At 39.1% G+C, this 24,755-nt stretch overlaps 1 protein-coding gene across 3 annotated transcripts in view; it reads right to left on the reverse strand.

Annotated features, from left to right (window-relative positions):
* BTBD9 (BTB domain containing 9) overlaps positions 1-24,755 on the reverse strand; it is a 427,542-nt gene that overhangs the window by 196,268 nt on the left and 206,519 nt on the right. The window lies entirely within an intron of this gene.

The raw sequence follows: 24,755 nt of genomic DNA on the forward strand, positions 1-24,755 counted from the left end.
AAAGAAAGAAAGAAAGAAAGAAAGAAAGAAAGAAAGAAAGAAAGAAAAAGAAACAATCCTATTATAGAAATCTCCATGTCATGTAAGGATACATTTAGGGTAGATGTCAACTTTGCTACCTCAAAATTTCCTAAAAGACTTAGGCTAACATAAATAATATCCATGATAAGTATCTTCAGTTTAAAAAAAATAAATTTCAAAAGAAGGAATATAGAATTACAGAAAAATGAGTTGCCCCCAAATATCTTGCTCTTCATCAGATTTCAGTTCAAAGTGTCTATTATCATGCAATACAGTGTTCATAAATAAGATCAATTAAACAGGTGATAGTGCTGAGAATGCGGTTCCTACAATATTGTGTCAAATTTTAAAATTCTGATTACTAAAAATGTAATGATTTTGTAATGATTTTTATATTTGGGAACATTTTCAGATTTATTCTTTGCCAGAAGTCCCCTCTATGTTAGTGATATTTTTGGTCTCGATTTTACATTTTGCCAAACTATGTGTCTGTACCTCCCAAGTGACATTCTATATTGTGTTGTAAGAAGGTAGAGTGAACAATGAAACATTTAAGAATTTCCTTGCGGACATTCACCTTATTAGGAACTTCAAGATAATGATCAAATCACATTTCTTTCTCAACTACTTTTGTAAAGATGGAAATCTTTACATACTTGTTTGCTGCTGGGAGATGTTATATTAAATCTAGAATTTAAGACAAAAAGCCTATGAAGGGATCATATACCTAATGTGCATCATTCAGCAGTTGCTGTCTGGTCAGTGTGGCAGAGATCATGGGTGATGGCCATACGACTGACCATACGGATTTGGGAGACACCTTCTAAACCTGTATCATTACTTTGTTCCATCTGTGCCCAGAGGAGAAATCAGCCAAAGAGATAAGCTATTTCCACTAAATTCTTGGTGAAAGAACTTGCCCAGACGCCAAATACATTTATGCAGAGTCATAAAGGAAAAGAGCGAGTTCACAATGTGTCAGACATTTGTGGCCTGAAAACCAAGAAGCCTGAAAACCAAGAGAGAAAAATAATGGGCCGTTTCATTAGCATTGCCTGTTCTCAGAACTAGGTAACATCACCTTGATTTAAAATGCATGTGCTCACCTCATACTGATAGGATGGACCAATTCTACACACAGGCCATAGGACTATCATCTAAAGTGAATTGGAATCTCTACGTGAAAAATATAAAACAACGGAAAAAAGTATTTTCCTTACTCAAGTGAAATCCGGTTTTATGGTGCTCTTGCTCAAGAGACATCTGTTAGCATATTTGGATTTAAATGTTCAGATGTGTACTTTGTGCCAAGAAAATGCTTCCAGTAAAACTGCCCCGTCGAAAAGTCTGTGTTAGTCAGACAGCTTTGAGGTTCACAGTTTAATTGGCTGAAGCGAGACCGCGTTGTTGTAACCAGGGCCCCCTCCCACTTGACTTGTTCCGTGACAGCGGCTTCAGCTCTCCAACATTAGCGGCTGTTCTGTTTTGCTTTGTAAGAAAAGAAGAAAAGGAAGATGGCATAACTTAGCACCTCTATTAGCTGTTAGGATTACAGTCTACTTAGGCTTTCATAATGATTTGTTTTACAGCCTTCGGTTTTTCGCTGAGGAAAAAGGAACCAAGATGCTCTGGAATAGAGAGCTATTTGTGTATTTTCTGCACATGGTGTATTAGCTTTCTCCTATCTCCTCACTGTATTACCAGAGTTCTTACTGACTGAAAGTGAATATACCAGCTGAATTTAGCGTGTTTAGAGATTTGATATGGTCCTTTTCAAATGCAGTGTGTTGAAAATGGCAGTCCCCATCCATCCTTCGGCCAGCAGTTTTTTTGTATACGTATAAAAACACCTATGCTGTTTCTAAACTTTAACCTTGAAATGACTCTGTCTCTAATAAATACTAATACCCCAAATCCAAGAATCATATAAACTGGAACTTAAACCTTCATGACTTCTGAAATATTAAAATGTCATCATAAAAAGTACATTTAAAGGGGTTGAATAAATTGTGTTTTATGATGCACTGTCTTATCCTTTCTCAAGAATGAAATGAGTTGTGTTAGACCACAGGTTTCATACTAGCAAAAAAGATTTTTAAACAAAAGTGGAAAAATGACAATAGTACAATAATTTATTTTTAGGACTGTGTAATATACCAAACTCTCCACTTGATCTTTTAATTGTCTTTAACTGGCAGGAAATCTGTGATAATTTATAGTATAGAGATTAATTAATAGAGGTGAGGATTTAATAAAGAATCTTTCTAACTTATTTTCACCACATTTTAAAGCATATATTATATCTAGAGCCAAATTTCTTTCTGCTTATCCTTGCTGGGAAAGTTTCATTTCCTTTAACTCAATACATAAAATCTGTACCTTTGTCTCCCAGAGAAATATGCTCAAGATGTGGTCTGTTTCATGGCTTGATACACCACAATAAATTGTTAATGATACATTACTGCACCAAAAACAAGCAAATGCAATACCATGTTCTCTGTACATTTCAAACAGAGCCAGGAAATTTGAAAATACTCTCCTTTTAACCCTTCAACATCAGTATCACTGCCAATAAGTATGTATTAAAGACTTGCACTACCGTGCAAGTTATAAACCCATGCTAAATGCTGCTGGGTGTCCACAGTCATTCACAACTGACTGTGCTTTAGAGTGACTATAGTACACAAAGATTTAATGAAAAATATGCAGTTTTTCACCATCTTTTTCATGAACCAATCACTCAAATAGAGAAATATCCAAACTGGCTATTGTTGGTTGATATGATAAGGAAATTACACAAAGGATCAAGAAGACTAATCCACCTGAAAAAAGAAAATATTGAATAAAAAAACTGGATGCCTTAATTTAGTATATGATAGTTTTAAAATCCTGGGTACTATGAATATTAAAATATACCAGAATGGTACATTTTACAGGTTATATTTTTCTCTTTGGCTTCTGGTGCCTCAAGCTTCATGTTGGTGATTTATGATTTATATTGTCAGTCAAAGCTCTTAATAAAAATACAGCTTTATGACATTCAGTTGGGAATAGGATTTCTTCCTTCTCTCTCTGTAGAGTCCCACATACATATTGAATATATTCTAGTAGTAATTATAAAATATAAGGTTATAAGGGCCATCCCTGATTGTTACCATATGCCACTCAAACTTGTTTTTGACAGTACAATGAAATGATTGGAAATACCTTTTTGCTCATGCCATCACATAGAAGCCAGGCTGTATGTGTGCTAGGCTCTAAGAATGTAGAAAACTCCTTGGAACTTGCGAGACCTAGCCTTCCTTTATAGGCTTGTCTCACATACATTCATCTCTGTCATGTGGTTAAAAAGAGTGCCTTCCAAAGTGGGGTGTATGCACTCCAGGGGCTTGTAAAAATTTGATTCATTAGTTATGAAAAGAAAATACTAGAATTTGTATTACCACCATCTTTATAATATGCTTTAAAAATGTCTATGTATAATGTACATAATGGTACAGGAACACGTGTATATAACTTATAAATGAATAAATATACTTATATTGGGGTGCCCACTTGAAAATCTTTTTTTGTAAAAGCTTCAGTAAGAAAATAATTCATATACATTACAATTCACCTACTTAAAGTACACAGTTCAGTGGTTTATAATATATTCACAGAGGTGTACAACCATCACCACAATCAATTTTTAGCACATTTTGTCACCTCAGAAAACAACCTTGTATCTTTTCAGTTATCAATCTCTCTACTTCCCCATTTCCCCAGCCTTAAGCAACCACTAATCTACTTTCTGCCTTTATAGATTTGCCTATTCTGGACATTTCATATAAATGGAGTCACAAAATGTGTGATCTTTTATGACTGGCTTCTTTCACTGAGCATAATAGTTTCCAGGTTCATCTATGTTGTAGCATGTATCGGTAACTCATTCCTTTTAATGGCTGAATAATAATCCACTGCACAGTTATGACACATTTTCTGTACCCATTCATCAGTTGAGGACACTTGGGTCTTTTCCACCATATGGCTATTGTGAATAATGTGGCTATGTATTTTCATTTCTCCTGGGGATATACTTAGAAGTGGAATTGCTAGGTTAAATGCTAACTCTCTATTTAACTTTTTGGGGAACTGTCAGACTGTTTTCCGAAGGGACTGTATCATTTTCACGTTGCCACCAGCAGTGTATGAGGGTTCCAGGGTTTCTACATCCTTGCCAACACTTGCTGATATCAGGGAATTTTTTTAATACCACATTTTCCCCTTTTATTTGGGTATAGTTGACACACAACGTTGTGTGAGTTTCAGGTGTACAGCTTGGTGATTTGACAAGTTTCTACATTATGCTATGTTCACCAAAGTGTAGCTACCATCTGTCCCATTACATTGCTATTACAGTATCATTGACTATATTCCTTATGCTGTGCCTTTTATTCTCGTGACTTATTCATTCCCTAACTGGAAACCTGTATCTCCCACTCCCCTTCACCCATTTTGCCTAACTCCCTCCCTCTCCCCTCTGGCAACCATCAGTTTGATTCTAGCTATCCCACTGGCCATGAAGTGGTGTTTTGCTGTAGCTTTGATTTGCATTTCCTTGATGACTCATAATGTTGATTATCTTTTTCATGTGCAAATTTCTTAAACTAATGGTGTGCATGATCAAAAAAGTTATGAGACCACTGGTATAAAGTTCTCTGGCAAATTCAGGGCATTTATCCAATGAAAACTCCACAGAACATTTTGAAGCAAAGACAGTAAGACATTTATTTCTTCTTGGAGAAAAGACACTTCTGTAGATGACATATAAATCAAGCCAAAAAGCATGGGAAACCAGTGGGGGAAATCAAAGACCCACTGGAGGTAGACATCTAGATGCTACCTCCAAATCAAGGATATTATACCACTCTGAAGAACATGTAGGGAATCACCTTGACCATCACCACTGCTTAAGCCGATGCGGGGCTCTCCTCTCATTGCAAAGATGTGGTGGCAGTGATCTTTAGTTACTTCCCGGGCACACCATCAGGCAGCCCATGAAAGGCAACCTGGTGACAACTCTGGGGGAGGCACTCTGCAAGCACCAAGATGTTAAAGCCATTGCCAGTATCTGTGCAAACAGCTCTCCTTGGTATAAAATAGAAAAAACCATACAGAATTTTAAAGATATAGCAAAATATAAGCAATTTAAGCAACTGCCCTTTTTGGGCCAAAATTACATCCACTCTATATTTTGATTTTATGGGACAAGACAGCCAGTCAACATTTCTACTTAGCAAAATTACTTTTGGAAATTACACAGGCTGGTGAAATCTGTCTGGGAATTCCTGCTTTAGTAGATGCCTTCCACTCTACAAAGGACCTATGGTCTCCCTAACTTACTCTATTCATTCTTGCTTTTATACGCTTGTCCCTGCTCTTTTCCTAACCCTGGAACACCAAGTTTTCAAATTCTACCCATTTTTAAAAACCCAACCTCTTATTCATTCCATCAGTCAATTTGTCAGTCAGTTTACTCAAATATTTACTGAGCATCTAAATGGAAGGCACCATGCTTGGCTGAAAGAATTAGGAGGAGGACTGGGTGTATGCCAAGATGATTAGCTCATGAACCCTACTCTCAAGGGGTTTTATATACTGTGTTCTTCAGCAAGTCTTCAGTGATAGACTGATTAACAATTTCTGAATCACATCATCTGTTAACAGAATGATGAGGGGCCAGACTATTTAAAGTCGAAGCTGCTTTGGAAAATCTCACACATATAGGTCACAGTACTTACTACCTGATGCAGACTTATAGAGGAGGCTTTTTGGATGAGTCACAGCTCTAAATAGGAAAGAGAGCAATAATAAAGGCTTGTACCTTAAGTCAGATCAGCGAAGCAGAGCTTCCTATCTCCCTAAATCTAAGAACTAATGTCAACAAATCTTCTGATTATTTTACCAAGAAAGAAAATGCTCTAATGATTAATTCTTTTTTAACTAATCATTTTTATACCTTTAACACCAGAGTGGTTGTTTCTGAAGAAAAAGCCTCTTGTTTCTCTTTTTTCACAGCCTTTCTCTCTCTAATCCTCACCCTGCTGAATTTAATTGCCTTGGCAATGCCAAAACAATGTCTGATCCTAATAGGTCAGCATTGATCCCTCTAAACCAATTGGTTCCTTCATTAGCAAGAAAATGAAGTAAAGAGAAGAGGCAGGTGGCTCCCTGAATAGGCAGCTGGGCTTCTGCTCCTCTTACAGTGCCTCTCTCTCATTACACAGTAGCTGATCGATTGGCAACTTGCTCAAAAGCCACAAAAACTATTCATCACTTTTGACACAGACCTGTTTTAACAGGCCGCTCAACTCAAGATCTGGGTACCCAGACAGTTTATTTGTGGGGCCCAACACATTCTTCCCAGACAGATGTCTCTGAAGATCATATGGGGGGAAAGGAGGACACATCACCCAAACCACTTCCTGGCAGGGCACCAAGTAAAGCCCAGCTATGCATGGTAGGAGCAAAGGTTTCCCAGGAAGAGAGTCTAGGTTCGGCGGCATGGCAAAGGCAGGGGGGGTGAGGAACTATTCTTGGTGATACCACAAAATGGAAGGAAGCAGGGGTCTAAAAATACCAGTCATCATCAAAGGGAAGGAGAAGAAAACAAGGTCAAAGAGGGAAAGGGAATGCAAAAAAGGAGAGAAAAGAAAACACACACAGGAAAAGCACAATACTCTCTGATTGCACCGCTTTGGTTGGTTGAAAAATAAACCAAGAAAGAGAGTAGACTAGGAGTTTTGCCAGATGGTCTAGGGAACTACCTCTCTGCCGGAATAAATGTGTCACTTATTCCTGGGGCAACGGGACTCAGATCACCATGACATCCTGCTAAGCACTGCTTCAAGCTAGGCAAAACAGCCTAAGGAAGGGGTATTACCCAATCTTGACTGAGCGTCTACCTTATAACAAACACCACACTAGGCACTTTACAGGCGATACCTTATTGAGCCTGATGACAATCTTACGGAGGGGTCATTTCTATCCTCATCTTATACACCAAAAAAAATAAGATACGGAGATATAAAGTAACAGTACAATGGCTCAAAGCCAGGAAGAAGTAGCAGTCAGAATTTGAATCCAGTTCTATTCAGTTCCAAAGCCCATCACCTTTTAATGAACCGCTAGTAGGGAATTTGAAAATGTAAATGCAGGGGCGCCTGGGTGGCTCAGTCATTAAGCGTCTGCCTTCGGCTCAGGTCATGATCCCGGGGTCCTGGGATCGAGCCCCGCATCGCTATGTCTCTCTCTTCAAATAAATAAATAAAAATCTTTAAAAAAAAAAAAAAAGAAAAAATGCAAATGCAAAAAAGCAAATATGGAATTAACTTCTAAAACATACACATAAATAAAAACATAAAATAAGACAATAATTTTTTTAAGGTTTATTTATTTATCTGAGAGAGAGTGCACACACACACGTGTGAGCGGCGGGGAGGGGCAGAGGGAGACAGAATCTCAAGCTGACTCCCCACTGAACACAGAGCCTGACAACTGGGGCTCCATCTCACGATCCTGAGATCAGGACCTGAGCCGAAACCAAGAGTTGGATGCTTAACCGACTGAGCCACCCAGGCGCCTCAAAGTAAGACAAGAATTTTTAAAGAAAATGAAAAGAGTAAAAGGAACACATAGCCACATTTTATTGTCCCGGTTACTGCTCTCATCCTACTGGGTTCTTGGTAATTGACCCCTGGTTCTGTACAGCCTGAGGGGAGGAGGCAGGCCTAGCATTGCTGATTATAAGTCTCTCTTTCACTTGCTGCCTTTCCATAGCTAGCAGGGGAGCTGAAGAGAACTGGCCTTAAAAACAATCAAATGCCACAGTAGTAGGTCAATTTTCTCCTAAATTTCAAATCCAGAAGCAGAAACAATTTACTTCAACTTACATGTCAGTAAGTAATTCCTTGTGTTAATAGAATCAAGATCGAAGAAAAACTATTCATACCACCGGAAGCTTTACCACAGTTACTCAGTAAAAAGCACTTACCAATATGTTGAGTTTATTTACCGCTCACAAAACACCTTTCATGTTCAAGGTATCTACTTAAGCTTGAATAAACACTGCTACAGTTATTAAACACAAATACAAATTATCTGAAATCTTATTACAGTGTTCACTTACAGGGGAATATCAGCAATAGTTGAAATAAGAAATCATCAAGAGGTGAATTTTTGTAAATAATCAGATTTACCACTAATGACAGATCCATAGAGATGTTGAGGCTCTCAAAATCTTTATTCCATTATGAAGAATAGGGGGGTGAAGAGAAAAGGGAAAGGGATATTTACTAGGGGTTTGTTATCAGCTGGGCTCTATGTTACACCCTGGGATACAGAAATGAAAAGACCAGGGCACCATTCTCTATGAGTTCAGAGTCTGGTAGAAAATACAAGATGTCTGGTAAATCATTCATCCATATATTCACACATCCTTTCCTTCATCTTTCCAACCAACCTGCAGTGTGTTGCCAAGTGTTGTGCTGGGCACTGGGGATACAACAATGAACCAGAAAGACACGGTCTCTACCCTTGTGAGCTCAGAGTCTAATGGGAGAAATAGGCCAGGAAACAGGCAACTGTGACAAAATGTGAGAAATGATAGGAGAATGCTGTGATAGGAGAAAGCGTACTCTGATAGCATGGAATAAAGAAGCCACTGGTGAAGGATAAACAGGAGTTAGAGAGGCAAACAAGGAGAAGAGAAACAAGAGAGAATTCTTTTGTGGTAAGCAAGAACAACATGTGGAAATGCTCAGAGATAAATCAGGTCATGTTTGAAGGACCTAAAGAAATTCTGTAGATGCATCATTCAGTAGTAGCCAGTCTCCTGTATGGCCCCTGATGGTTGTTTTCTGTTATTCGTGGCCCTCAAAAGGCTGACCTTTGTAAGCAATAGGATATTATGGAAATGACCACATGTGACTGACCATGTGTGACTTCCAAGGCTAGGTGAAACAAAACACAAAACAAAACAAAACAAAACAAAACAAAACAAAAGCATTGTGGTTTCAGCTTTGCTCTCTTAGGTCACTTTCTCTGGGGGAAAGCAGCCACCGTGCTGTGAGGATTCTCCAGAAGCCCTCTAGAGGAGAGGAACGAAGGCCTGCAGAGAACTGGATACCTTTAAAAGTAAATCTCTCAAACCTAGTTAAACCTTCAGATGACCACAGCCCTGGCTGACAACCTGGCTACAATTCCATAAGAGACCTGGGGCTGGAACCACCCAGCTAAGCTAGTCTCAAACTCCTAACCCATAGAAACTATGAGATAATAAAGGCTCATTGTTGTTCTAAATCATTGTGTTTGGGGTAATTTGTTACCCAGAAATAGGTAAGTAGCACACACGGCATTCAAGATGGGAGGAGGCCGTTGAGACCAGAAGATAGAAATGTAGGCAGGGCCAGACCAAGTAAAACTTTGAACAAAACACGCATTGGACTTTATCCTGAGAACAGTGGGGAGTCATTAGAGGTTTTGAAGTAGATAGAGTCAGATTTACATTTAGCAAGAGCACCTGAGTATAGTGTGGAAAATGTACTGGAGAGAGACAAAACAGAGTCAAAAACCTCAGACCTTTACTGGATGCAAAGCTGATGTTGACTCTGTGGTTCTCTCAACCTCCTCCAACATTCTCTTTAACCCACACTGAGGCACCCTTCCACGTGTGGAGGTGGATAAAATATCATACCGCTTTCGGAACAGTTGTCACGGGGTTGGAGGAGGTACAGAGAAGTTAGCTTCCCATGGGGTGAACCTTGATCAATGGGTAACAGAAGATGAGAGAGAAATGCGTCCATTGAACAACCTGCTCTGTGTCTTTGCCGTGGTTGTGAGGTGGTGACCGGCATGGTAATTCACTGCATCACATTTTTCCTTATCTGACCTTTACCCTCACCACTCTGCACTGGAACCTACCAAAGACAATGTCAGCACTTTAATCCTTGCTCCAGGCTCTATATTTTATAGCTGTGATGGTGCATTCAGTCCACTATAGCTGCCTCTTTAAAGGCAGAAATGTGGCTAATCCAAATTGAGATGTACTGTAAATGTAAAATACACACTGATTTTTGAAGACTTAGTATTAAAAAAAGAGAATTTAAAATACCTCATTAATAATTTTTTATATGGGGGTGCCTGGGTGGCTCAGTCAGTTAAGTGCCTGCCCTCAGCTCAGGTCATGATCTTGGGGTCCCAGGATCAAGCCCCGAGTCGGGCTCCATGCTCAGTGGGGAGTCTGCTTCTCCCTCTCCCCCTGCTTGTGCTCTCTCTCTCTCTCTCTCAAATAAGTAAATAAATAAATTTTTATATTGGAAAATGTGGCATAAACAATGGAATATTATCCAGCCTTTACAAAGGAGGAAAACCTGCCACTTGTGACAGTTGAACCTAGGGGGATAAGAACCTTATGAAATAAACCAGACACAGAAGGACAAATGCTCCATGATATCACTCATGTGAGGAATCTAAAATAGTCAAATTCATACAAGGAAACAGTAGAATGGTAGTTGCCAGGGGGCTGTTGGGGCAGGCACCAGTCAAAGGGTACAAAGTCTCAGTTAGGCAAGATAAATAAGATCCAGAGATCTATTGCACAGCTTATGCCTGTAGTTAACAATAATGTGTTTGTTTGTTTAGAGAGAGAGAGAGAGCATGTGTGTGAGAGAGGGGAGGGGGGAGAGAATCTCAAGCAGGCTCCATGCCCAGCACAGAGCCCAATGCAGGGACCCTGAGATCATGACCTGAGCCAAAATCAAAAGTCAGATGCTTAACCAGCTGAGTCACCCAGGCTCCCCAATAATGTATAGTTATACTTAAATAAGGAGGTAAGACATATGTTAAGTGTTCTTATCATCATCATCATCATCATCATCATCATATATAAAAGAGGGCAGTAGGAAACCTTAGGAGCTGATGGATATATTGTTGACGGCATACACTGGTTTAATAGGTATACACTTACCTCTAAGTTCATCAAGTTGTATACATTAAATGTGTGTAGCTTCTTGTTATATCATACCTAAATAAAGTTGTTCAAAATATTAGTATATGTGCTGCCGAAGCGAGCACTAAAGTTGTTCAAAATATATAATAAATAATTTTAAATACTGGTTACATGTTGAACTGATCATATTTTGGATATATTGATTTAAATAAAATAATTATTGAAGTTAATTTCATTTGTTTCTTTTTACCTTTTTAATGTAAAAGTTTAGAATAACATGTATTTCTGTTGGACCTGGAATAAACAGTAAGTAATTTAGGCAAGAAAAGGGCAACTAGCTGTTGCAATGGAGATGTAGAAAAGAGGATGGATGGGAAGGAATCTGAGGAGAAAGGTTCACCAAGACTGCTATGACTGGCTGTAGAAGGAAGAAGAAGGGAAGAACGAAAGATGATGGCCAGCTCTCTGGCTGGGGCAAGTGGGTGTCTTTCACTGGGATGAGAACATAGGACGAGGGATGTGTCAGAGTGTGGACGAGTTAGCTGGAGGCATTCTGTGGTGAACTTGAGGTGATATATGTTCACTCTAAGAAAGCGACACAGTGGCCATTTCAGTGTGTTAGCTGGAAGCACAGGGGAGAGATCTAGTCAGGAGATGAAGATCTTTACTGACTGGTGCCACATGAGCCCGTGAGATTACTTGGGTAGAGTATGCAGAGTGAGAAGAGTAGAGAACACAAATAAACAAATACATGAAGGATACTCTGGACTGTGATGGGTGTTCTACTGGAAACAGAGCAGGATCAAAGGACAGTGAGTAAAGGGACAGGGCCGGGGGGCTCTTTAAGTCCGGGAATAAGCGAGATGGGAGCAAGGAAGAATGCTGGACAAACAGAGAAGGAACATTCCATGTAGAAGAAACACCAAGTGCAAATGCAGAGTTGTGAAACGGCCTGGCAAGTTCAGGAGACCACAGGAGCCTGGTCCTACTAGAATATAAAGCGTGAGGCATGGAATAGGAGAAAGCACAAGGACACAGAGGGAGCAGATCGTGAAAAGCTTTGTGTTTCAAGCTAAGGACCTTCGATTTCATTCTGTAGGCCAAGGGGAGTCATGGGAGTTTTAAGTAGAGGAGTGACACGACCTCATTTGATCTTTATACCATTCTTTAAGGTACGTGTTTACTAACTACAAGGAGCCCCCATCTACTTGGCCCTGACATATACTGGCTTCCACGAAACACAAACCACAGGGCTACATGACTTCTCTAGGCCTTAACATCGACAAAGTCTATGGTTCAAGGTTTGGTAAGAAAAGTATAAAATTGGGGGCGCCTGGGTGGCTCAGTCGTTAAGCGTCTGCCCTCTGCTCAGGTCATGGTCCCAGGGTCCTGGGATTGAGCCCCGCATCGGGCTCCCTGCTCCGCGGGAAGCCTGCTTCTCCCTCTCCCACTCCCCCTGCTTGTGTTCTCTCTCTCGCTATCTCTCTCTCTGTCAAATAAATAAATAAAATCTTTAAAAAAAAGTATAAAATTGTACTTGTGCCCATTTCACATGTCTCTCCCTCTCCCCTTCTCCATCCTCCCTCCTTCCCTCATGCTCAGGTAATAATTCGGTATAAGCCTGAATATGAGGAATATGAGGGCATACCAACGAACAATGTTCACTTGGAAGTAGCATAGCATATACTCAGGCAAAATACCCAGGAAAAAGGAAGTTCATACCCTCTTGAGGGTTGTCATAGAAAAACCTGAACTAAAAAGAGACAATGGAAGTCCAGGCTGATTATCCAGCAGGGATCTCATCCAGGCCCGTTCACCATCCTCCACCCCACATGCTCCTCAGCTCTTAATGATTTCATTGCACACTTATCCTCCCCTCATAGGCAAACAGGTCAGGAAAACAAGGAAACCCCCAAACAGGTTAATTATGACCATGAAAGGGAAGTAAGCTAGTAGCTGAAAGACAGTTTAACATTATCTGTTTACCACAAATGTATAAGTCTAAGCACTTAACATTTTTTCCCCTGGTTTCTCATACCCATTTTTTAAAAGTAATTACTTTATCTTATGGCTAGGAGAAGGGACTTGCCCAGAATCACATACTCCCTGTTCCTCAGTTCAGAGCCTTTGTAATCACACCACTTTTCATTCCATTGTGGGTTTTCTAAGATGAAATACATTTCACAACACTAAGATAAAGAAACATTTGTTTTCACAAAGAAAAGGTTTGTTTTTAAAATAAATGGTATTCAGGAATAGCCTTCACCAGTGTTCCTTATGATAGAATAGCAAGTCCTATAGTGGGAAGAATTTGCAAACATTTTGCAAAACACTGAGAAATGACTGTGTCTCAAAAGCCAAATGAGTTTATGAACAAAAACTAAATTAAATCCATTATAAAAAGCTTTCCAAGGGACCACATCTAAATCCCACTGACTTCTTAATCTCTCTAGACTTTAATATAATGCATATAATACTACCTAGAATCAAAATATTTAGATATCTGGAAGAAAAGCTCTAAATCTTAAAATTGTCAATTAGTTAAACTATAAATCTATATGCATATAATTACATGAAAAGCTACAGTACAAGAGAAAGGATGCTGGATCTGGGAGTATGAAGACCTAAGTTTCTACTGTGCTACCTACTCATCATGGGAACTGCGGTCACTTAACCTTCCTAAGTGTCAATTTACTTGTAAGTAAAATGAAGTGATTGATGAGCTAGTAAATAATTTTAATTCTCTACACATGCTTACCAACTAGCCTAGATGGGTCTGGTTATCTATGGCAGAGATCATGAATTGCCTACTCCAGAGTCTATTCTCCTCTTCTTCTTTAAACAACCTTGTGTTTTTTTGTTTTGTTTTTAAAGCTGAGCACATAGCTGCCTGAAATAAAATCTACATCCCCCAAATTTCCTTTTAGCTAGCTAGGAGTAGCCATTTGACTATGTTCTGACCAAAGAGATGTAAGAAGGAAAGTTGTGCAAAACAACCTTAAAAGTTCTTAGAAGTCTTCAAAAGTTGCCAGCTCAACTGGGAAATGCACTCTTCTGCACTTCTTTCAGCTGTCTGTTATTCTGTCTTGATAGCTGGAGTTCCAGCAGCCATTTTGGACAAGGAGGTAATCTCGAGAAAAGAAGCTAGTAGTCATGATGGCAGAACAGAAAGATAAAAGCAGGGCGCCTGGGTGGCTCAGTTGGTTAAGCGACTGCCTTCGGCTCAGGTCATAATCCTGGAGTCCCTGGATCGAGTCCCGCATCGGGCTCCCTGCTCGGCAGGAAGTCTGCTTCGTTCTCTGACCCTATCCCCTCTCATGTGTTCTCTCTCTCTCTCAAATAAATAAATAAAATCTTAAAAAAAAAAAAAAAAAGAGAAAAGAAAGATAAAAGCAATCTGGTTCTTCACGTTGTCATGGAGTCACCATGTTAGTCCCAGGATGCCTACATTCAACCTTTTACATGAAGATATATTCTTGTGTGCTTAAGTCATAGTTATCTTGGGTTTTCTGTCACATGCAACTGAACCTAATACTAGTTGATATAGTACTCTTCCTATGTGGTCTCATAAAACCACATATTTCCCTCATTTTAATACTTAACACACTTGTACTGTAATTACTTGTTTACCTGCATGCATCCCCAACTAGGCTTTGATTTCAATGAGGGCAGCACTGTGTCTATTTAATTTGTTTTTGAATCCACAATGCCTGACACAAAGTAGACAATAAATACCTGGCTAATAATAATAATAAATAAAGTTTACCTGGCTTTCTGATAATAAAAGTATTCATGCTAACTGTAACCACCTTAAAAAAATGTGTTTTGTTTTGTTTTGTTTTAAAGCATATACTTTGTGACAGGCCTGGGCATTCTCATGTACATTATTTATTTAATCCTCACCAGAATATTGTGAGATAGATACCTACTATTCCTTCTGCCTGGAAGGCTTTTTTCCCACTTTAAGGCAAGCTAATTCCTACCATACTTCAAGCAGGTCACAGCTCTAGCCTAGAGTTACTTCCTTCCTGACCCCCTTTCTAGATCAAGGCCTCATACTCTCTAGTAGCATCTTGTTCCTTCCCTCCATGGTATGTATCATAATTGCTATTTATGCACTTTGTGTTTAGTATGTCTGACTCATTTAATAAACCCTAAGTCCTGTGAAGATAGGGACCATGCCTGTTTTACTTATCATTATACAGTCAGCAACATATTTGTTAAGCAACAAATTAAATAATGTGTAGTAAGTGATAAACTAGAATATGAGTCAGGTCGTCTTTCTACTATTCTATACTCTAAGATTACAACCTTTACATCACCAACTTCCCTCTTCTGCCCCAATGAATCCACCATCCTCTCCCACCTAACTAACCCACCTTCCAGCCAATGCCATCATTATTTATTTGGTCACTGAGACAAACAGTCCCAGTCATCTTTCATTCCTTTCTCTTTTTCATTCCCATATATAACTGGTTTCTTGATTCTACTTTCAAAATGTCTCTCAAAGGCATGATCTTATCTCATGTTCTCTACTGCTACTTAATCATCTCCCGCCTGTTGAGAGAACTTCCTGCCTCCAGGCTCTATAGTGGCTCAGATGTTCTTGCTAAAGTATCTCTCTGTAATTAAAATTTCCTCAAAGAGGGAGAGAATCACCACTGTAAAAAAAAAAAAAAAAATTATCCAATCTAATAAGAAACAAAAATTAGAGGCCGGGAAAATATTTCCATGTTACTTAACCTATTGCCTGCCTTTCAGGGTAGAACTACTATGCATTTTTCCAGGAAGACAGTATGGCCAAGTAGGTAAGAAGCTAGGTTTTGTGGTGAGAGATGTGGGTTCAAGTTTCAGCTCTGCCACATAATTATTTTTTAAGATTTTTATTTTTTATTTTTTGACAGAGAGAGACACAGCGAGAGAGGGACACAAGCAGGGGGAGTGGGAGAGGGAGAAGCAGGCTTCCCGCCGAGCAGGGAGCCCGATGCGGGGCTCAATCCCAGGACCCCGGGATCATGACCTGAGCTGAAGGCAGAGCCCAATGACTGAGCCACCCAGGCGCCCCTCTGCTACTTAATTATTAACAGTAGGATTATGGGCAAGGATTTCTCACTATAAAACAGAGATAGAGGTAAGCATTAAATGAAAATAATTCAATGTAACATACCAGCTTAGGGTATGACACATTAGTGCTCAATAAATGTTACCTATACATATTCTCATCTTTGAAAGAATCACAAAGGAGACTACCACCGGCTTTATCCACTGGTTCCAATATATTTGGAATTATAACAAGCATATATTCTTAAAAGTAGTGAAAATAATCAATATACAAAAATCAGTTGCATTTCTATATGTGAACAATATGAATGTGAAATTAAGAACACAATTTCATTTACAATAGCATCAAAAGAATAAAATGGTTAGGTATAAATTTAACAAAAGTGAAAGATACATACACTGAAAACTACAAAAATATGTTTAAAGGAATTAAAGAAGCCCTAAATAGATGGGAAGACATTTTGTGTTCATGGATTGCAAGATTTAATATTGTTAAGATGGCAATACTCCCCTAAAGCAATCTACAGATTTCATGTAATCCTTTTCAAAATGCCAACTGGCTTTTTTTGTAAAAATTGACAACCTAAACCTAAAATTCTTATGAAAGAACCCAAAATAGCCTAAACAATCTTGGAGGGAAAAAAAAGTAGGAAGATTCACATTTCATGTTTTCAAAACTTACTACAAAACCATAGTAATCAAGATAGCATGGTACTGGGGGGTCTGGGTGGCTCAGCTGGTTAAGCGTCTGCCTTAACCCAGGATTCTGGGGTTGAGCCTCTCATCAGGCTCCCTGATCAGCGGGAAGTCTGCTTCTCCTTCTATCTACAGCTCCCCCTGTTTGTGCTCTCTCTCTGTCAAATAAATAAATAAAAATCTTAAAAAAAAAAAAAAAAAGATAGCATGGTAGAGGCATAAGGACAGACATCTGTAATAAAGGATTAGAACTGAGGGTTCAGAAATAAACCCATTCATCTATGGTCAATCGATTGTTGACAAGGGTGACAAGATAATTCAATGGGGGAAAGAAGAATCTTTCAACAGATGGTGCTGAGACAACTGGATGTCCACAAGCAAAAGAACGAATCTACATTCTTGCCATACACCATATATAAAAGTTCATTCAAAATGGATCCAAGACCCAAGCATTAGAGCTGTGACTATAAAACTCTTAGAAGAAAACAGAGGTGTATAGCTTCACAACCTTGGATTAGGTAAAATAATTTTTTAGATACGAAACCTAAAGCATAAGCAATCAAAGAAAAGATAAATTGGACTTCATCAAAATTAAAACTTTTTGTACTTCAAAAGGACATTATCAAGAAACTAAAAAGGCAACCTATAGAATAGGAGAAAAATATTCCCAAAACATATATCTGATAAGGGTCTAGAATACAGAATATATAAAGAACTCTTAAAACTCAGTAATAAAGGGCACCTGGGTGGCTCAGTTGTTAAGCGTCTGCCTTCAGCTCAGGTCATGATCCCAGGGTCCTGGGATCGAGGCCCGCATCGGGCTCCCTGCTCAGCAGGAACCTGCTTCTCCCTCTCCCACTCCCCCTGCTTGTGTTCCCTCTCTCGCTGTCTCTCTCTCTCTCTGTTGAAAAATAAAATCTTTAAAAAAAACCCCCAAAACTCAGTAATAAAAAGACAACCCAATTAAATAATGGTCAAATAAAGAATAACTCAAAAAGTGGGCAAAGATATTTCTCCAAAGAAGATATCCAATAAGAACATGAAAGAGATGCTCAACATCATTACTGATCAGGTAAATGCAAACCAAACCACAATATGGTATCATTTTATATCCACTAGGATGTCTCTCAACAAAAACTGTGATAATACAAGTGTTGGTCAAGATGTTGAAAATTAAGAACCATCACACACTGATGGTGGGAATGTATAATGGTGCAGCCATCAAAAATAGTCTGAAAGTTCCTCAAAAAGTTAAACATAGATCTTAATCTCAGGAAACAAACTGAGGGTTGCTGGAGTGGTGGGGGGTGGGAGGGATGGGGTGGCTGGGTGATGGACATTGGGGAGGGTATGTGCTATGGTGAGTGCTGTGAATGGTGTAAGACTGTTGAATCACAGACCTGTACCTCTGAAACAAATAATACATTATATGTTAAAAAAAAAAAAAAGGAAGATAGTAAGAAGGGGAAGAATGAAGGCGGGGAAGTCGGACAGGGAGACGAACCATGAGAGACTATGGACTCTGAGAAACAAACTGAGGGTTCTAGAGGGGAGGGGTAGGGGGAGGGGCTAGCCTAGTGATGGGTATTAAAGAGGGCACGTATTGAATGGAGCATTGGGTGTTATACGCAAACAATGAATCATGGAACACTACATCAAAAACTAATGATGTAATGTATGGTCATTAACATAACATAATAAAATAAAATTTAAAAAAAATAAATAAAATGCTAAAAAAAAAGAAGGTTAAACATAGAGTTGGCATATGACCCAGCAGTTCTGATAAGTAGATACTCAAGAGAACTGAAAACATGTCCACACAAAAAGTTGTCCATGAATGTTCATAGCAGCATTATTTATAATAGGTAAAAGATGAAAGCAACCCAAATATCTAAAAACTGATGAGTGGATAAATAAAATATTATATATCCATATAATGGAACATTATCCTACTGTAAAGAAGAATGAAGTACTGACCGACGCTACAACACAGACGAATCCTGGGGCGCCTGGGTGGCTCAGTCGTTAAGTGTCTGCCTTCAGCTCAGGTCATGGTACCACGGTCCTGGGATCGAGCCCCGCATCAGGCTCCTTGCTCATCGAGAAACCTGCTTCTCCCTCTCCCACTCCCCCTGCTTGTGTTCCCTCTGTGTCTCTCTGTGTCAAATAAATAAAATCTTAAAACAACAACAACAACAACGCAGACGAATCCTGAAAACATTATGGTAAGTAAAAGGAGGCAGATACAAAAGGCCACAATATTGTATGATTCCCTTTATAGGAAATATCCAGAAGAGACAAATTCATAGAGACAGAGTATATTAGTGGTTGCCAAGGGTTGTGGGGGGGGAGGCTAATGGGGAGTGACTGCTTATGGGTATGGGATTTGTTTTGGGGGCGACGGAAATGTGACATTAGACAGTGGTGATGGCTGCACAATCTTCTGAATGTACTAAAACCCACTTAACTGTACACTGTAAAATGGTCACTTTTATGTGTTAATTACATCTCAACAAAAAATAAATTTAAAAAAAGGTAGCTAATATAGTTCCATTCCCTTAGAGCACTAGCCTGTTTTCTCCCCTCGGCAGACTCAGAGAATAAGTACTCTTCTTTTACCACAGAACAGTTTTATAAGTCTTGAATATTTAAAAAAAATTTTTTAAATAAATTCCAGCCCCAGTGTGGGGCCGGAACTCACGAGCCACATGCTCTACTGATTGAGACAGCCAGGTGCCCCAAGTCTTGAGTATTTTAAAACAGTAGTAAGCCCTGTTGGATAAACTCACTAGGTAAAGGAACAGGAGAGACAAATTTGCATCTTATCCAGCACAATTCCAAAATAGAGGATGCATTTATTATTGACAGCATAGCTAGGACAAAGGGAGAAGAGTAGACATTTAAAAACCGAAAGCTTCAGCCCAAAGCAAGTCAATAAAGAAAGAAAACAAAACCCCACATTACTAAACACACATCCCTGGGACCACCTGGCACACACGGGATATCATTCTGCCAAAAATGAAATTCAGAACAAATACCAAGATTCTGTGGAGGGCAAAGCTCAAACAAGCAAAAGCATTTCTAGTTGTTACCAGCAGATAAGGGAAAATAAACAGATGTGTTTCATTCTGAGCTTGTTATTATCAAATTGGCCTGGCCAGCAAGGCAGGCGATGAAAGTGGGGCTGTTTAAATGCAGGGGAGAAGCGAGGGCTCAGCTCTGAGTAGCCCTCACCTCAAACACTTTCTACCTCAATTAATTCTCTCGGAAAAAGGCAAATTCAGAATTCTCTTCAGGGTAGAGCCCTGGCCCTATCTTTTCGGTGTTTTACAATTCATACTGGGAAGCAGCTGAGGCAGGAAATATTAGTATAATCACTGAGGCTTTTAGTGCTTATTGTCAATCGTTACAAAGTGATCCCTGTCAGATTCAGACCTCTAAACAATCAGAAGGAATCAAAGTCACAATGCACGCGAGCTTCAGGATCAAATACAAAATTGCCTGATGCTTGTGGCTTTGGCTTGGCACTATTCGAGCTAGGAATGCACTGTGATCCCTGCGTCTGTCCAGAGCACTAAATGGAAAGTCTTTGTCTGAGGAAGGGCCTGTCCCCTCACAACTGACCTGGGCAGGGCTGTCATTACACATGTATCACTCGCTTTGAACCTGTTTAAGAAAACAGATGCCCTATAACTGAAGATAATTTGGAAATTGGCACAACAGTTAAAAAAAATAAATCCAATTGGACAGTTGTTGTAGGGCTCCTGCCAACTTCTGGTTTCTTGCCATAGAGAGTAATGATTCCTGTCAGTCACTTAGAAAAAGAATAGCTTCTAGAAAAGCCAAATCACTATGACCTAAAAACAGCAACCCTGCATCAGCACATAAAAACTTATAGAAAGTTGGAAGTCTGAAAATCAGATTCAAATTCAGAAACTTAATCTCTGCTCCAATATTGAAGCTATGATGAGAAATAAGCCCTGCAAAAACACAAATTAAGCATTTTATTGGTTCTGTTATAGGAAGGAAGGAAGGAAAGGGAAGGAACTAGTATTGCATTCTCAGTGCAAATGATACATTGTTTTGTGACTGCACCTTCAAATAATTCTATCCAGATTTGTTCTATGATTTCTAAAAACCAAATATCCTCAAATAAGTAGAAATCAGTGCAATCAGGAAAAGGTGCCATACAGCCTACTTGAATTTCTATACTAATCATAAATATTTTAATATTACGATAATAAACAATTCAGCATTTAGACTAATTCTACAAGTCATGTGTGTGCAACAGTTACAAATTAAATTACTGAAAAGCCTCTGAAGGATTAGTTGGTGAAGCTTGGAGATGTTGGGGAATAGTGGTGAAATAGGGATGCTTCAGACCTCAGTATAGTGGTAAGAATGTCAAAGGGCAATAGGACCAGCAAAGAGACGTATTAGTAAGCTACCCTTCAAGTGGTTAAATTTTAGGCCTCTTAACCCAGAATCTGAGCTTATATCCAACAGGCATTCATAGGTCCTTGGGTAAAGGACAGGGAAAGATAAGGAAACAAAAATTCTTTGCAATTCTGTGGGTGGGGGACCTAGCACCTTCTTACAAAGCTTTGGCTCCAACACAGTTCTAACATTTTAGAGTCCCAGAAAGAGAAACTATAAGGAGCATCAACACAGGCTAAAGGCAAATTCTTTGCCAAGTTGTAAGTACTGCTGAAATGCTGATCTACAGTCTGAGAATTGATTAAAAAAAAAAACAAACTCCAAATTCTACTATCAACAAGTTTAAGCAAGCCCCACATCACGCTGTATAGGAATATGCATACGTTACCATTCCATTAAATTTCTTGTCAGAATTGGCACATGGAAAGGAATCTTAGATTAGGGAATTAAATTTTATTACAGTAAGGATTTGGCATTCCCAATTCCAGAGAGTTTGGTAGTAGTAGAAAAGACTAGGAAAGTAGTTTTCTGATACTCTTACCCTCAAAGACAGTATCAAAAGGTTAAAGGACTGATCCTGGGTGTGTGATCTCATTAAGAGGAATGACACTGGGGTAAATGAAAGTTTCTAAATGCATCACATCATCTGAAATCAATAATTGCCCTGCTGAGGGAGGTAGGACAGGTACTTTTATCACCTTGCTCAAGAAACCTTAGAGACCAGTCTGAGGATTCACACGGCTAATAAGTGACAGAGCCAAGATCAGAAATGAAGTCTTCAGAGTCCAAGGAATTCTTGGTTTGTTCGTCCTACCTGACAGTCTTTCATAAATAAACACACAAACATAACCAGGGGTGCAGAGGTGGGAGTGAGCAAAAGAACAGAATGAAAATCTGTGTTGCATCTGAGAGTACTTCTCAAACAGATTTTAATTTTATTTTCCTACAAGTCTGGAAAATTATTTGATGACCACACTTTAACTGTTTAAACTTTTATTTTCATTTTGAATCTGACTTACAACACATCTGTTGATCACATAATGAAACAAAATTGCCAGAGATTAAGCAATGAGTTGTTTTCAGTAAATTTCAACGTTCGTTCCCAGTCCAATTCAAGTGGTAGCTTTCAGAATGAGCCCAAATTGAAAGATCATTTCTGAGCGATAAGAGAGGAAGCTCTTTTGGTGGGAGATCAGTTTTGAATTCCGGTTCTTTGAAATTTTATGTTTAAGACCAGTTATTTATCAGGTATGTTTACCCTTTCTGATGCCTGTGCACAAGCCTTGCTGTGTGTGAATGCAGACAAGGAGTGGATCAGCCACAGTTGTTCCGTGTGCAACCTGCAGTGACCCCTTGAGTAGTCTGGTGGCGGGTTTTGAAGAATTCCGGTTACGCGTTTAAAGTCATTTTCTCAATGTGCTAGACTTCGGTTCTAATTTAGAAAAGGGGGATAGGTTGGGTGGTTAAATGTTGGTAAGTATGCAGGATAAAATCAGTTAAGGGATTGTTTTCAACAGAAAGCAAAATAGTATTTCATTTTGCCGCGGTATTTTCAGTGTTTTCCTGTGCTCATGGCTACAAGGATAATCAATAGGAAACCTTGAAAGAACTACGCAAATGATGATCAAAACTGGATTCAATTAGAAGACGAACAAAAATCCATGATGCTTGCCTATCCATCCAGATAGATTCAAGAATCCTTGCATTCAAGGACTTGATGGGCCTGCTCTGATGGATGATCAGATGTATGATCAAAGGAAAGTTGCTTTCTGCTTTCTTTTTGGAGATAGCTGATTTTTTTTCTCCAGAAAAGGAGTATCGATGAAACAGTTAATATATAACCTAACAGTCAGCTTTTTTACTTATTCACACCCGAAGGCCATGATTTAAAATCATGGCATCTAAGTAGTGAGTGAACGTGATTCACTGTGGTGGCCCTGTAGATAGGAGTAGTAGTCAACTTTGGTCACTGACACCTGTGAATCTCTCAAAAGGCCATTCTTGCCATGCGCTGTTTCATTCAAGTTGTAATGTATGAGCAACAGCGCAACATCCTATCCATTTTCCAACTTTTTTTTTTTTAAGATTTTATTTATTTACTTGACAGAGAGAGAGACAGCGAGAGAGGGAACCCAAGCAGGAGGAGAGGGAGAGAAGCAGGCTTCCCGCTGAGCAGGGAGCCCGACGCGGGGCTCGATCCCAGGACCCTGGGACCATGACCTGAGCTGAAGGCAGACGCTTAATGACTGAGGCACCCCTCCATTTTCCAACTTAAAAAATGTTCTCACATCCCTTATTTCTTCTGCTCACTTATTCTAATGCCCAAAGGTTAAATGCATTGAAGATTGAAGAATTCAAAGCTTTGTAATGCAGATAGGAAGATAAGCCCACCAAAGTATGTTTTTCTTCTGCTTGGGTTGAAACAATTCTTTTTTTTTTTTTTTTTAAGTAGGCTCCAGCCCAGTACAGGGCTTATTAGACTCAGGACCCTGAGATCAAGACCTGAGCTGAGATCAAGAGTTGGATGCTTAACCGACTGAGCCACCCAAGCGCCCCCAGGGTTGAGACAATTCTAAGACTAGTACATTCATACCTTAGTCCTACATCGAGACACACAGTCTGAGGGTCATTATATCTGCATATTGGCTTAATTTGAAAAATTCCTGAAAAATCGTTTAACATACAAACTAGAAATACTCCAAAGAAAATAACTTTCAAGTATCCATAAAGAAAAGAGATCTATACAAAGAAGAAGCAACAGTTTTTATTATTTCCTAAGTCTTGCTGCCAAGAGGACTTCCAAATTACTTTTGTCTGTACCCCTCTTTCTCTGCAACTATGGCTAAGGGTAAGCATTTCTTCCATTTTGCCCTCAGTCCATTCTCAGCACACACAGAGCTCAAAGCAAGTATCAGGAGAGAAAATGACAGGAAAGTCAATTGCTTTAGGTACTACTGCAGTGCTGGTGCTAAAGAAAAATAGATACCTAGACTACTGTCCGTAAGAGAAGTATCTGGTGGCCTACAGTGCAAAGTGAACCACCTTGATTGCTTAAGCAAGTTTAATTTCCAACACCACGGCATTCCTTTCCTAAGATGGTCTATACAGGTTTAATAGGTATTAGTTTTGAAATGAAAGATAATGCATAAGAGAGAGAGTAGCCAGCAGCTGTCTTTCTAATTTTTATTTTTAAACTATAAAAATATTTCTAAAATACAGAAAAACAGATGCTCGTAACTCTGGCTTAACGTTTCTCCTTAAGAATTTCTTTAAATAAAGGCTATCTCTAGAATATGTGTTTGTGTGTGTGTGTGTGTGTGTGTGTCTGTGAGATTTTCTGAGTATAAAACTAAAAGCAACTCATAACTCAAACTAATTCATCTAGTCATCACCTTATAGTGAACCCAACCCCATAATTACTAAGTTTTGAAGCCAAACTATTACATTTTCTGGGTTACAGCACATCACTGAGTTTTTATTTTAAAACACTGCCATTTTCTTTGCTCTAGGAAATTTATGACTTAAAAAATACTGAAGGTTCTTATTTGAATAT

This window comes from Mirounga leonina, unplaced genomic scaffold (assembly GCF_011800145.1).
Source record: "Mirounga leonina isolate KUSES-001 unplaced genomic scaffold, KU_Mleo_1.0 Mir_53, whole genome shotgun sequence".
In the NCBI taxonomy this organism is placed as follows: domain Eukaryota; kingdom Metazoa; phylum Chordata; class Mammalia; order Carnivora; family Phocidae; genus Mirounga; species Mirounga leonina.